Genomic DNA, 15,804 nt, shown 5'->3' with positions numbered 1-15,804 from the left:
GAGGAACTTAATCTTTTGGGTCAGATGCTTTCCCCATGTTAAATAGAGCTATTACCTATTTCAAAACATTTACTGTATCAAGACAGTGTCTGAGAGAAAGCAACTCTGAATCCAGAATGCGCTTTAATTTAAATCTCACCTTACCAGCTGGGCAACCTTGAGCAAATCATTAAACCTTGTAGCACTTCCCCGGAGTTTTCTCACTTGTCAACATGCAATAAAACCACTTGGTGTGCTTTATTGTGAAGATCAGCAAGAATGTTTGAATGTGATAGGCTCTTAGCACACAGAATTTACAACAATTGGTTAGACACTGTTATTCCAATTATTTCGGCAAAGATTTAAATTCTTTGCCACAGAAGACCTAATTCTTGATTTTCAAACTTTCACATTTCACCATTTTATTATAGGTTTTGTTGCATTTATTTTGACGGTTAACTCCTCCTTTTAGTCTAAGGTAGCAGCCACAGAAAATAGTAAGCAGTTTAAAGTTTAATGTTAAATGTTGGTCCGGTAATGAAATCGCCTTTGACTCTTAAATTTTACTTTATTCTTATGCCAAACTGTGACTGAATAGTTCCTTCATATATATTTGTCCATAAGAGTAAACTTACATCGGTTGCCGAAAGAAAAATCAGTCAGCTCCGAGAGTTTAAAGAATGAATGTAAAGAATATTTATCATCAACACCCCACACCCTGCCTCCCCTGCGGGAAAGTGGGAGAAGTGTCTCTGCTCTGTGGAAGCCCCACCCCTCTATTGGCGCTTGGCTTCCCTCTCCTCTTTACCTCCTCAAGGACACCACTCAGCCATTCTCCCAGGCCTCTTCAACACCTTCATTCCCTTGAGTATAAAATACAAATACTATTTTCTACTTGAAAAACCCGGCTCTTCCTTGACCCCATGACTCCGTTCAGCCCCTGCCTCATTCCTCAGCATTCTTTGCACCAAAACTCTAAAGTCCTCCCTTTCTACTCTCTCACCCACCCCTCTGATCATCTTACATCCCTACCACACCCGAGAACCAAGTCTTGTCAAGGACCTTCAGCCACACCAAACCCCAGTTTGGTTAATGGTCAGTTAATGGTCTCCATCCAACCTGACCTCTCAGTGCATTTTGACCCGGCTATCCACACTCATCTTCCCAGTTTTTTCTCTTCTTTCCCACTGTTTTCTCTTAGCATCTGAGGCTCCTCACTCCGTGTTTTCTTATTTCAACTCCCTTTTCCTTCTTCTGAACCCAGTTGCCAACCATGGAAGCCCCGGGCTAGGTCTTCAGCCCTCTTTTCTTCCAGTCCTTCTATTCCCACCTGTCCCCACACCCACCATAGATCTCTTCTAGGCCCATGAATTTAAATGCTACCATTCACTCATGACAACCTTATTTTTTTTTTTAAGATTTTATTCATTTATTTGACAGACAGAGATCACAAGTAGGCAGAGGCAGGCAGAGAGAAAGGAAGGGAAGCAGGCTCCCTGCTGAGCAGAGAGCCCGATGCGGGGCTCCATCCCAGGACCCTGGGATCATGACCTGAGCCAAAGGCAGAGGCTTTAACCCACTGAGCCACCCAGGCGCCCCATGACAACCTTATTTTTAACTCCAGCCCCACCCTCTCCTCTAAGCGCTGGTCCCATAAATACATTTTTTTTTTAATTCAAGTCTAATTGACATAGAGTTATATTAGTTTCAGGTGTATAATATAATGATTTAACAAGTCTATATGTTTCTCAGTGCTCCTCACAATCAGTACTCTTAATCCCCTTCACCTGTTTCATGCATTCACCCCCACCACCTCCCCTCAGGCAACCACCGCTTGTCTGTATCTAAGAGTTTAGGTTTTTTAAGTCAGGAAAGTACAGGTTGGCAAGGATGTGGAGAAAGGGGAACACTCCTACAGTGTTGGTGGGAATGCAGGCTGGTGCAGCCACTCTGGAAAACAGTATGGAGGTTCCTCAAAAAATTGAAAATAGAGCTACCCTATGACCCAGCAGTTGCACTACTGGGTATTCATCCCAAAGATAAAAATGTAGTGATCCGAAGGGGCACGTGCACCCTAATGTTTATAGCAGCAATGTTCACAATAGCCAAACTATGGAAAGAACCTAGATGTCCATCAACAGATGAATGCATGAAGAAGATGTGGTATACACACACACACACACAATGGGATACTATGCAGCCATCAAAAACCCCGAAATTTGCCATTTGCAATGATGTGGATGGAACTAGAGGGTATTATGCTAAGTGAAATAAGTCAATCAGAGAAAGACAATTATCATATGATTTCACTGACATGAAGAATTTAAGAAACAAGACAGAGGATCATAGGGGAAGGGAGGGAAAAATGAAACAAGACAAAACCAGATAGGGAGACTCTTAATCTCGGGAAACAAATTGAGGGTTGCTGGAGTGGAGGAGCAGGGGAGGGAGGGGGTGGCTGGCTGTTGGACATTGGGGAGGGTGTGTGCTATGGTGAGAGCTGTGATTGTGTAAGACTGATGATTCACAGACCTGTACCCCTGAAACAAATAATACATGTTAAAAAAAAAAAGAGTTTAGGTTTTTTTCTCTTTTTTCTTTTGTTCATTTCCATAAATACAATTATTTAATTAACATCTACATTTGGGTATCCAATTGGCATCTCAAAGCTAACATTTCCAAGAGATTCCACATTTTTCCTCAATAAACCCCACCTCTTGATTATGTGCATGGAGGGGAAAAGGATCTAAGGACACCAATAGTTTTGCAAAAATCATTTTAAAATATTTGGGTTCTGTAAATCATTCAACAAACAGTATGTTACAGATGCTGAGTTAAGTGCGGAAGATCCACGAGAGATGAGACAGGACCACCACTGTCAAAAAACTCAGTATAGTATATAGCCATTACTACTAACAGTTGTCCAAACTTGGCAACTTGTTGCTTTGCGTTTCCTCATTTGAAACATAATAAAAATAATAATTACACTTTTCTCATATGATCATTATATGAATCAAATAAAGTGCTGTATATAAAGCTATTCCAGTGCCTGGCACATAGAACCCACTGAATAACTTTTAATTTTTTTTTTAAGATTTTATTCATTTATTTGTCAGAGAGAGAGCACGCACACAACAGGGGGAGTGGCAGACTGAGGATGAAGCAGGCTCCCTGCCAAGCAAAACGCCTGATGTGGGACTCAATCCCAGGACCCTGGGATCATGACCTGAGCTGAAGGCAGACACTTAACTGACTGAGCCACCCAGGCGTCCCAATAAGTGGCTAAAACCGTATGTCCTGCTGTCTCCTGAAATTCAAAGTGTCATTTTCTTTATGCCTCAAAGGGAGACAGGAATATAAATAAATATGGAAATTATGCAAGACACTTGAGAGTCATACATAAATTAGTGTAAGTTCTGAAAGAAAATGTTCTCCAACAAAAAGCCCAAATCAAACAATTGCTACATAAACATCCGCTGCAGAGAACATCTTTTTCTCCAGTCTATGCTTATTGCCTTTATCTTATTCATCTTTGTCTTCTGGTCCTCTTTTCCCTCTCAAGTATCCTTCATTAAAAAAGGCACTCCACGTCAAGAGGCATCCTCATTCTTTCTTCCTCCTACACACGAAGGACCTGCTACCTTAAAAAGCTGAGCCAGCAGAGTGATGGTGTCTAAATGCCAATTATGGAAAGTCATAAAGGAAGCCTATCATTTTCTTTCCTGCGTAAACACTTGGCAGGCACTCTGATTTCCAGACAGTAGGATTGTTTTGCCTCCCCGGCCACAAGCTCGGAGTCCTTAGGAGACTGTCCTTCCCCTGGGAAGGCTGAGGGACCCGGAAAAGGAAATTGCCTTGAAGCAGGGCTGTTCTGCAGGGTTCCAGGTACCTGTGGAGCTCAGCTGTTTTCAATCGTGGTTCCGAAAAGCTCAGTCATGTCATGAGCTGTTTGAAAATTCCCTTAGAAGCTCTTACTGACCAAACTTATCATCCACCTGTAGTTTCTTCTAAGACTCATCCCCCTTTTTGCTAATTTTTTTTAACATTTTATTTATTTGTTTGACAGAGACAGAGATCACAAGTAGGCAGAGAGGCAGGCAGAGATAGAGGAGGAAGCAGGCTCCCTGTTTAGCAGAGAGCCCGATGCGGGGCTCGATCTCAGGACCCTGAGATCATGACCTGAGCTGAAGGCAGAGGCTTTAACCCACTGAGCCACCCAGGCGCCCCCCCTTTTTGCTAATTTAATGTATCCTACTATGAAGTCATCCACATAGCAATCTTATAGATTATTTAAGGGTTTTTGGAAGCACACTGAACCTTATATTACAGAGTACTGACATAAGTACTTTTTTTTTTTTTACCAAAATCTTTGCTTGCCTGTAAATTATAAGAAAACTGAACTCAAATTTCACATCAAATCCCAAAGTGTGTGACCAAGAGTGCTATTCTTCTTTTACAGGTAGAAAAACTGAAACCTGGAGACATTACTAAATCCGTAACATGGCAGGAATGGGGTGATGGAAGCCTGATATAAAACGCTTTCTCCTTTTGTTTTTCCTGTGGGCCTTCTTTAAGCATGAGGTCTCATCAGCATCCTGAACAACGGGCATCCTCTTGAAGAGGTTTGCATTTTTCCTGACAAGGGATGACAAGAGTATCTTCAAAGGACACATTTAGCTTCATGCCTTCTCCCAGTCCTCTTAAAGCAAGTGAGTCCCTCTGTACCCCTCCTCTGATTTATTTTTGTGAGGACCTCATTGACAAGTAAACTTTCTTGCCTCTGTTCAGACTCTATAAATAATGAATTACTGTCTCCCAAGATAAAAGGGAGGATTAGCTCTTCCACACAGTGCAAATCCCACAGAAGGTCAACAGCACATTGTAATGCTCCCTTCAGCCCACCCTTGATAGAGCAGACAAAGGGCAGGTCTTGTGACAGGAACTTCTTCATCAGGACTCAAGAGAAAAGCCTTAAACTGGCTCTCTTACAGACGGAAACAGATTCAGGGAGACAGAGTTGCGTGAGCTCCCACAGCGAGTGCCTGACAGAGCTGGAAGAAAACAGAGGTCTGTTCCATTCTGTGTCCATCCTACTTCCCTTTTGTACCACGGAAGACAAGGCTGCTCGAGCATCTCCAGGACGTCTGAAGATCTGTAATCTAACCCATCTAGACCCCCTGCTCTGGTTCAACCCTTGGGCCAGCCTCAGAAATCCATTTACCACCCCTGAGAAACTAGGGCTTTGCCAAGGGCTACCCCAGACTGGGCTGAATTCCTGAATTAGGATGTTTGAGTCTTTCTCCACCAAATATGAGTGAGGGGCAAATCAAGGCTGACTGGTCTTAGAAAATGGGAGGGAAGTAGAGGCCCTGGGACCAGACCAGGTTTTCTGCCTGGAATCATCATTTGCTGGCAGTGAAAGTGAAAAGACATTGCCCCACTTCTCTGAGCCCCATCTTCCTAACCCAGAAAATGGAGACAGTAGAAACTTCTGCTGATCCAACTGCATTATGCCAGAAATCAAAACAAGTAATGGAAATAGCCCAGGTGTCCCTCACCAAGAAATCAGATAAACAAACTGTGGGTACCCACACAATAGAGTATTACTCATTAACAAAAGGGAACAAATCACTGATACAGGCAATAACACAGATGACTCTCAAAGGCATTACATGAAGGGAAAAGAGACACAAAAAACTGCAAAGATCCAATTTACATGAAGTTTCCTAGCAAGAAAAGCTAAGCATTGATGATAGATGTCAGGATAGTGGTTGCATGGGATTGGGGTGGGAGGAATTGACTGAGAAGGGTAATGAGGAGACTTCCGGGGGTGATAGAAATGTTCTGTGCCTTGATAGAAGTGTATGCATTTGTTAAGACTGATAGAATGCACATTTAAGACCTATGCATTTCACCATAGGTACACTGTGCCTCAATAAGAAGGGCGATAACATTTAAAATCTTTGTAAATAGAAGAGCTGTGTACAAATGTAAAAGGTCACAGTACTCCTTCAGTCACTTCTTGGTCAGACAACCTCATACGAGGGTCTTCTGGTGGCTCCCACCAAAAATCCACTTAACCGAAGTTGCCTTCTTTTAATAGCCAACGTTTATGATTGGATCCGAACATAGGGAGTTCTGAGAAAAGCAAATAGCAGACAAGTAGAGGAACACTAAGTTTAGAGATAATGATTCATATTCTAATAGCAAAGTGGCATATGGGCCATTCCACAGCGTCTGCGCATTTCCTCTAAATCAGACTCCTAGATTTCCATAAGAAAGGGAAGTTGCTGTTTAAGATGTAGCCAAGATAGCAAGCAGCAATAAAAAGAATAATAGCCACTTGTATTGACTATACCAGCCTCTTTCAAAACGGTTCTGCTCACAACAGCCCTGCAAAGCAAACAGCGTTATCTCCATTTCACAGCTAAGAAAACAGAGGCTCAGGAGTCGCTAAGTTACTTGCCCTACGACACAAAACAATAAGTCAAACTTAAGCGTGTCTAACTCCATTGCTTCTTCACTCTACCCTGGTAGATACAGAGAGATCCGGTCTCACCTTCTAATTAGTTATCTTCACGGTTGTAGGTAATTTTATATCATTACAGGACACCATAACAGTGATAGCTAATATTTACTGAACATTTATTATGTGTCGGGAATTTACCATGTATTAACTCACTAAATGCTTAAAATTCCGTAAGAGGTAGATATTATTAGTAGCTTGATTTTACAAATGAAAAAACTGACCATGAGAAATAAAGGAACTTTTCCAAGGTCACATATGTAGCAAGCAGCGGAGCCAGGATCTGTGCCCAGGCTGGCGGGCAGAAGCCACATGAGCCACATTCCAGTTCTTGCATGATCTCTTACCAAATGCCGGGTAAGGGGTGGCTCACCTCTGAGAAACCCAAAGTCCGAGGCATAACAGAGTAAGGTTAAATCTCTCATTTTGGAAAAGAGTAGAAAACTTTTCAAGTTTCCTAGGAACAGTCTGCAACCAGAGGTTAGTCCTAGATTGCAAAACAATTGCACATCTCCTCCTATTTCTGTCCAACTCATAAGACTAGGTGGGGCGATCAGTACTTCTGCAGCAGACCCAACGACAACAGAATTTAACAAATCTTCACTAACAAGTATCCTAAAAAGCTCATCAAAACTGACCCTCTTGCAGAATTTCATTTACCTACCTAATGGATCATCGCAACACCTCCAAAAGATGTGTTCAGACTCTCAGAAGAATGGCTCACTGTGCCGTAAGAGAGGAGAAGGAAGCGTGTCAGAAAGGGAAGCAAGACGAGAAACCCAGGTGTTTCTGATACTCTCCTTCTTCTTCCTCCTCCTAGAGAATTACTGAGCTCAGGCTCCTACTCCTTTCACAGGGCTCCCAGATGTTAGCGGGCATCACAACCACCCGGAGGAAGGGCAAGTTCTAACCAGTCCCCAGGTGAGGTGAGTGCTGCTGGCCTGAAGACCACACACGGAGAACCACTGCCCTAGAATATTTATTGCTAAGAAGCCTCTGTTTAAACATCTCCAACCACAGGGGGCAAGGAGGTGAAATTAACACTACCCACTCGGGGCACCTGCATGGCTCAGTTGGTTGGGCGGCTGCCTTGGCCCAGGTCATGATCCTGGAGTCTCGGGATAGAGTCCCCCATCCATCTCCTTGCTTGGCAGGGAGTCTGCTTCTCCCTCTGACCCTCCCCCTTCTCATGCTCTCTCTCTCTCTCTCTCTCTCTCTCTCTCTCTCAAATAAATAAATAAAATCTTAAAAAAAAAAAAAAAGCACTGCTCACTCTTTCAAAGCAAGAAATTACAATTTCACTTACCAGCAATAAGAAAGCACACTTTAATTTTGTTCAGAAACAGCAAAAAAAGCCCAGATGCAAACTGTCTATGGACAATGTTTGCACCTGGTCACAAAAACAAAACAAAACAAAACACCCTGCAGACCCAGCAGCTGATGTGCAGGTTCTGCATAAACATGGGCGGCCCGAGTCTCAGCTGAGCTCATTTAGCTTAACAAGTCTCTAGCTCCAGTTCACAGTCAGCATTGGAGATCAATAAAGCTCTATAATGCTTTTCTGTTCGTCTCTGGACTTTCTTTGCACAAAATAATAAAAGATGAGCAAGGGTCAAGAGTGCAATAGACATAACCCACACCTGCCGGCTCATTAGATCTCACTACAGTCATATAGAGTCAAGCAGCATTTTTTAAGGTTTCTGTGTTTTTCTGTGGTCATTCTGGGGAGAACCCCTCCCCGCCATGCACACACACCTCAGTTTGTTACAATTCACCAAATCCAAGATATGAAAGGGGCCTTAGAAATCTTTTGGCTTCTCTTCCCATCAGTCTATGGTGCAAGAAACTTTCCTACAATATTTTTAGGAGATGTAAATATGACAGTCTTCAAAAAGATGAAGGCAGACCTACCAGAGTAATTTGCAGAGTAACTTTACCTGGATCCCTGACCTATTCACGTGATGTGATTGCTTTTTATAAAATAAATCCTTCAGGGGTGCCTGGGTGGCTCAGTCCGTTAAGTATCTGTCTTTGGCTCAGGTCAAGATCCTGGGGTCCTGGCATCAAGGTCTGCGTTGGGCTCCCTGCTGGCAGGGAGTTTACTTCTCCCTCTCCCTCTCCCTCTGCTTCTCCCTCTCCCTCTGCCCTTCCCCCTACTCATGCTCTCGCTCTCTCTCTCAAATAAATAAATAAAATCTTTAAAAAAAATCTTTCATAAACTATTAAGGAAGTAAGACAACTAATAACCATTGAGTATCTGCTCTGTGCAAGGCAATGAGAAACTCCATTTACAAACATCATCTTACTCACCCCATCAATAGGCAGCTAACTTTCAGCCCAAGTAATCTGCATATCCAAATACGCACTGAAACCAGCAGCAAGCCAGTCAGGCAACTTCTGTGTCAAATTTAAATGATCCAACAGCTAAGTTGAAAAGTAAATTTCTAACACCTTCCATGTGTTAAATGACTAGCCTTGGCGAAAAGAAACATTAGCTTTAGTAATTAAGCGTAGGAAAGCTCTTTCCCTGTCAAGTCAGGAATGCTATTTGGTATCATGGAGAGGACAGGCATTTCAAAGGACATTGATTATTTCCTCATGAACAACAACAAAAAGTCAACCAAAAGGGCTGCAAGTGATATCTTTAAAAGGATACAGGGAGGGATACAGGGAGGATAGTGATCCTGTCCTTTGCAAGAGGTACAGAAGGTCAAAAACCTCCCCTAAGTAAAGGAGGGCTCAAATACAAGGGTATTATTTATTAGGATGGTAAAAAAGCTCTGTCTCCAGAGTGCATCTACCCCTAGACCCTTCCTCCCGTCTCTCATTCTCTGTCAATCTCCCTAGCTGAGCCACCCTTCATTCTCTTTTCATTCTAGGGGAGAACTGTCTGTGTGCATCTCCCCCCACCTTTCCAACACCCCATCACCATTGTCCTCTCTCCCTCTCCCCGCCTACTAGTGGCCATAGTATAGAATTGAAGTCTTCAATTTCATAGTCCTTGATTAGAAATTTTTATAGTTCTCCCTTAAGAATGCCTCAGCTTTTCTTTTTTTAAATGAGCTCCAGTCTTATTTAAAACTTCAAGGTTTATAATTACTAAAATTGTCTTGAAATCTGCTAAATCCAGAAAACCATGTTCTACGCCTCCGTGAAAGATAATTTTAAGATGAAATAGGGAAAAGCATGGTTTCTGCAGATCTGGAGGAGTACACACCGCAGGAGGGTATGTGTCTAGGAATGCCTGACCTCTTGTAAAGCCGATCACTGAATTAAACACAAAAAATAAAAGTCTTGATAAAAGAAAAATTCCAGTAGAGAAGACTTGGGGCAAATAAAATGTACCATCTCTGAGATACAGTGACTCAAACTATTACATTGTTTCAATGTAAAGAATGAAAACCTGAAACAGAAAAAAAAATGTTTTTTTTTAAGAGAAAACAGTTTGTCTTAATATAAGACATTTTTCAAAAGTACAGGGAAATTCCTAGTGCTCATTTTGTTTCAAGTATTGATCTACCTCTTAATTGCTCCTTTCTTTGCTATTATTGATTTCAAAATCAGGAGGAGGGCTTTAGCATTTATTCATTTATTTATTCCTCAAATGCCTGGGGGGAGAAAAGGCTTCTGGCAGAAAGGATAGTATCTCCTTGCCCCTGCAGCTTCTAAACTTAAGAGACAGGCTCTGAGCCAAATGCCTCCAAAGGGAGGACACAAATGTTGATATATTGCTGACTGAAATAACTTGTCCAGCTTATGAACATCAAGTAACAGAAATCTGTGCTCCAAGATTCCTTGCAGCTTCCGAGCTACTGTCGGGTCCTACCCTGGGTCCAAACTCACAGTTCTGTTACGTGTTCCTCAAAATCAGGTCTTTGGTTGCTAAGACCAATGAGCCTGAGTCTGGCTTTCTTCTCCTGGGACTTGAAATATCCTTAGTTCTTAGAAGGACTTAAGTTTGAGTTCATAGTTTCCAAAGACCTGTCAAAGAGACTTCTGAGTAAACCTTCACAAAATTGTGCCCCTTCCAAACAGCGACTGCAGTAGAAATAACTTGACCCTTATAACCTGGAATTGATCATCTATTATTCACACAATAGTTGGAGGAGAATTCCTAGGGACTCGATTACTCAAAACCAATTATTCTATTACTCAAAAATCTATTACTCAGCTTTCCTGAGAAACAACACTAATATGATTCGTTTCTTTTTAAGAAACCACAAGCCTCCTTGAAACTAAGATACAAAAATAAACTCTTCCAGTTTTTCTTTAATATTCTCCTCAATTAAACTTGGATATTAGTGTGGAAATGCAGCTTCATGACAAAAGCGTCGCCTTCCTACTATTTGCTATATCTAAGAAATGTCTAAATAGAAATGTGGAACTGCTTGATTCCCTCCAAAAAAACCTCTATTATCTAGGTAATAAAATATCGGGGTAATGTGAAATAAAATTCAAGGAATGCAAGTATTTTACCGTAAATATTCATGTTACCTCCTACTGGGTTTTTACCAGAGCTGATGGCAAGTGAAAAGTGAAAACAAAATAAAACAAAACAACTTTTTAAAGATTACCTCTTACTGGCTAGCTAGGTCACTTCCTCTCTAAGTCACTTGCTTGCTCTCTCATTCTAACCTCAAATTCAGAATTCAAGCCTGTGGCTCAGCAAAAGCATGAATTTTATGGACCTCTAAAATAATCTGAATATAGTGGCATTAAAAATGTTACACCTACATAGGCCCAGGGTCTAGTTCATGGTATTCATTAAAATATTTCCCTTTCCTTTATTTCATTGGTTAGATTCTCAAACAACTGATAAGATAATAACGATATGGCCAAGAGCAGTTCAACTCCCATCTTCATCTGCAAGTTCTTTTGTGTTTCACTCCCATCTCAGAAGCCCCTTAATCCCTCTACCTATATTTTCCTGCAGAGAAGAAATCACAGATTTCAACGCTTCCTTGAGGAATACTTCCTCATTTCTTTTTTAACCATTTACAATTGAAAATTTCTTCATCTTGGGTCCAGGCTGCCATCGTCATTCCTCAAGATCAGACCTGAAAGGTATCAGTCAATCATCATGATTCCTCCTAGGCCACAATGTCTCATACCCTTGTTGACAGGCATTGCTCTTATTTATTTACTTACTTACTCACTTATGTATTTATTTTATATAGGCTCCACCCCCAGCACAGAACCCAATGCTGGGCTCGAACTATGACCATGAGATCAAAACTTGAGCCAAGATCAAGAGTTGGACATCTAACTAACTGAGCCACCCAGGTGCCCCTGACAGGCATTTCTCTTAATGCATCTCCTGTTTCCTCCATCAAAACTCTCAGTAGGCCTCCTTTCCCCTCTCTTTCTTTCTTTTTTTAATTTATTTGAGAGAGACAGAGACAGAAAGACAGAGAGAACACGAGTGGGGAAAGTGGCAGAGGGAGAGGAAAAGCGGGCTCCCCAATGAGCAGGGAGCCCCCCATGGGGCTCCATCCTAGGATCCTGAGATCATGACCTCCACCAAGGCAGATGCTTAAATGACCGAGCCATCCAGGTGCACCCCACTTTCTGATGAGAGTTTTGTGATCAATAATATCTAAACAGGTCTAGATCTCTCCTCTTGGTTCATTTTGTTGCCTCACCTTGAAAATGTCTTCCTGCTTTGTAAGTGTTCTCTGTGAATGCTAGATAATCTGCTCTCCTTTCAGTTGCAGTAATTTTTTTTATTACTTTTAATTTTTTGTTCCAAGTTTTTGTTGGAATCCCAGTTAGTTAACATATAGTTTAAAGTTAGTTTCAGAAGTAGAATTTAGTGATTCAATACTTACATGTAAAATTCAGTGCTTATCACAAGTGTCCTCCTTAATATCCATCACCCATTTAGTTGCAGTAACTTAATACCTGTTTTATCCCATCATGCCCTTCTCTATCCGCTGCTCAACCAAATGCTTAACTGGGTGCACAAGTCTAAAGCTTGAGGAGACACAACTTTCTAGGAGGTGTCAACTTGTAAAAGAGAGACCTACCTCTGAAACACAAATAGAAAAGAGAGTCTAGAAGGTTTGCTATATGTTTAACTCCATCTCTGGTAGTCAGACTTTAACTTCTATTAAGTCAAGAGTCTTGTATTTTCACATCAATGAGTCACTGAAATGTGACATGGAGATAACTATAAGCCTTTTCTCACTTTTCTAATTTAGAAGCTCAAAAAAGAAATACATCATCTGAGTGAAACCCTGCTTTTAGCCGTAAAGGAGCTGAATGATACGACAATATGCATTTTTTTAAAATTTTATTATTTATTTGATAGACAGAGATCACAAATAGGCAAAGAGGCAGGCAGAGAGAGAGAGAGAGATAAGCAGGCTCCCTGCTGAGCAGAGAGCCCCATGCGGGGCTTGATCCCAGGACCCTGGGATCATGACCCGAGCCGAAGGCAGAGGCTTAACCCACTGAGCCACCCAGGCGCCCCGACAATAGGCATTTTTAATGTAATTCAATAAAAATCACGTAGTGCCACCCTCCTTTCCCCCACAATCTTCTCCATGTGCTTCTGGCTTTAAAAGCTTTCAGAATTAATACAATACTAGTGGGAAATGTTGAATTGTGGTCTCATTTTATGTTTGACATGGACTGAGTATCTTCAGCCATGCCAATTAACTTTCTTTGCCTTCATATATTACCCATTAGTTAACTTTCTTATAGCAAGTCAGACAGGAGGAGTTACCTCTTATCTAGCATTTTTGTTCTATTTGGGTCTTCAACTGACTAGATGAGGCCCACCCACTTTGGGGAGGAAAATCTGCTTTACTCAGTCTACAGATTCTACTATTAATCTCACGTAGAAACACTCTCAAGGACACATTCAGAATACTGTTGGGACACATTTCTGGGGAACCTCTGGCCCAGTCAAGTTGACATATAACACTTATCATCAGAGTGGCCAAAATTTTTGAATGATCCAACCATTTTACTTTGGATTTTGACATGTAACCAAATCTCTGCCCAGAACAAAATTACTTTGCCTGTCTTTTGCTAAGGCATTCACTGACTCTTTTTTTTTTTTTTTTTTTTTTTTTAGGACTTTTGATTTAGCAACAGTCTTCTCTGACTTCTTTTCTTATCCTTAATTAGTTAGAGTAAGACTCCTCAGCTATAATTAATAGCTGTGTAATGAGAAAAGGAGAACTCCAGCCCCATCATTGCCCATTCCTCACTAAGTGAACTGTCACCCATCTTCAACAAAACATCTTCCTCTCTCTTTTATGTACTATGAAAATTCATAGCTGCTCTAGCATTGTGGCATTTTTCTGTGGAAAATTTGACATTCATTGTAAAGATATTATTTTAATTACCATCAAATGTAACTTTTGGGTCAGGTTGCTGTTAAGGATAAAAAGAACAAACAAACCCAGAGTGAATATAAGAAATAAGAAAATAAAGCAACAAGAAAAACCAGATGTCAAGAGTAAAAAACAACAGGCAAAGAACCTCATGGAAACACAATGGCAACTGGAAAGTAGCCAGGGCCCTTCTTTGGGCAGTTTGTCTCAGTCTTAAACATTTGATCTAGTGACTTAGTGACCTGTATTTTAAATTTATATGATAGCTTAAGGGGAGGCATCAGGGGAAATTGGTGAAGCATCTCACAAACCACATAGTAATCACCTAAGAAATTCTCCCCAGCAAAACTAGACTTCTTAAAATCAGGCAGGTCACAACATGCCTGTGTAAATGAAAACAGAATCTTACCACAAATAGCAACAAAAACTGATATTGATCTCCATCATTTTATTTTTTAAATGGCTGTCATATGCTTTTACCTACCATTTTTTAAAAGCAGCATTATGGAGATAAAGTTCACATACCATACAACTTGCTCATTTATAAAATACAGTTCAGTGGTTTTTAGTATGTTCACAGACTTGTGCAACCATCATCACTATCTAATTCCAGAATATTTTTATGGCCCCCAAAAGAAATTCTATATTCATTAGCAGTTACTTTCTATTCTCTCACTCCCACCGTTGCCCTAACCTTGGACTCGAATTGAAAAATGAACTCTTTTTTATTTATTTATTTTATTTTAAAATAAATAGGCTTCACACCCAACAGGGGCGCTTGAACTCATGATCCTGAGGTCTAGAATCCCACACTCTACCAACTGAGCCAGCCAGGTGCCCCCAAAATCAACTCTTTTTGAGTCTGGGGTCTGCCATCTTTTGGGCTGGAATTTACATCATCGGCTCTCCTGGGTCTCCAGCTTGACAACTACAGATCTTGACGACTACACATCTTGAGACTTGTCAACCTCCTTACTAAAGTGAGCTAATTCTTTACAAATTGTCCCCCTCCCTCCTGCTGCACCTCCTCTTTCTCTTTTGCTCTCACTCTCTCTCCAGAATTGGATCTATTTCTCTGGAGAACCCTAATATAGCCACTTTAGACCAATCTGTATTTCAGACATTGAGAGTTCTGTCATTGTTTTTTTTAAGATTTTATTTATTTATTTGAGAGAGAGTGAGAGTGAGAGAACACAAGTGGGGGGGCGGGGGGCAGTAGCAGAGGGAGAGGGAGAAGCAGGCTCCTCACTGAGCAAGGAACCCAACTCGGGGCTTGATCCCAGGACCCTGGGATCATGACCTGAACCAAAGGGAGATGTTTAATCAACTGAGCCACCCAGGCACTCTGGGTGGCTGTCATTATTATCCTTATTATTATTATTATTATCCTTATTATTATCATTATTATCCTTAACTGATGAATCAATCAATTTCTCATTAAATTGGAAGCTGTTACGTTTAAGCTAATTTCAACTTTTAAAACCTGAGTTATTTTATCTTATTTTTTCTCAACTGTTGTTTCAGTAAAAGTCTTTTAAATAGATGAGGAAGTGAAGAGTTCTATATCTGAATATGTGATATTGAATTAAAGTATAAATGTTTAATGTTGGTCTGAAATATTAGGTTAAACAATGGGTTTCCCTGAAAAGGTGGTTCATAGAAAATACAGTTGAGTAAGTCATAGTTGGCACAAAACGGGAGGAAGGGGAGAAGACAGGGAGGGAAAGGGGGAGCTGGGGGAAGGAAGAGGAAGTTGTCACCAATTATTTTCCTAAAAGACTAGCTTAAAGATGTATGTGATATAAAAGATTTAATAAGCAAAAGAGATGTATTAGGCATTTTCTAAGGGTCAGATACTTAGCTAACTGCTTTATATGCATTATAATCTCATTGAACTGTCAAAACAATAGTAAAGAACACTTATGAGACATTTCCTCAGTGCCTGGCACACTTCTG

The sequence above is a fragment of the Martes martes genome (genome assembly GCF_963455335.1).
Source record: "Martes martes genome assembly, chromosome: 1".
In the NCBI taxonomy this organism is placed as follows: Eukaryota; Metazoa; Chordata; class Mammalia; order Carnivora; family Mustelidae; genus Martes; species Martes martes.
This window is presented reverse-complemented; position numbering follows the sequence as displayed.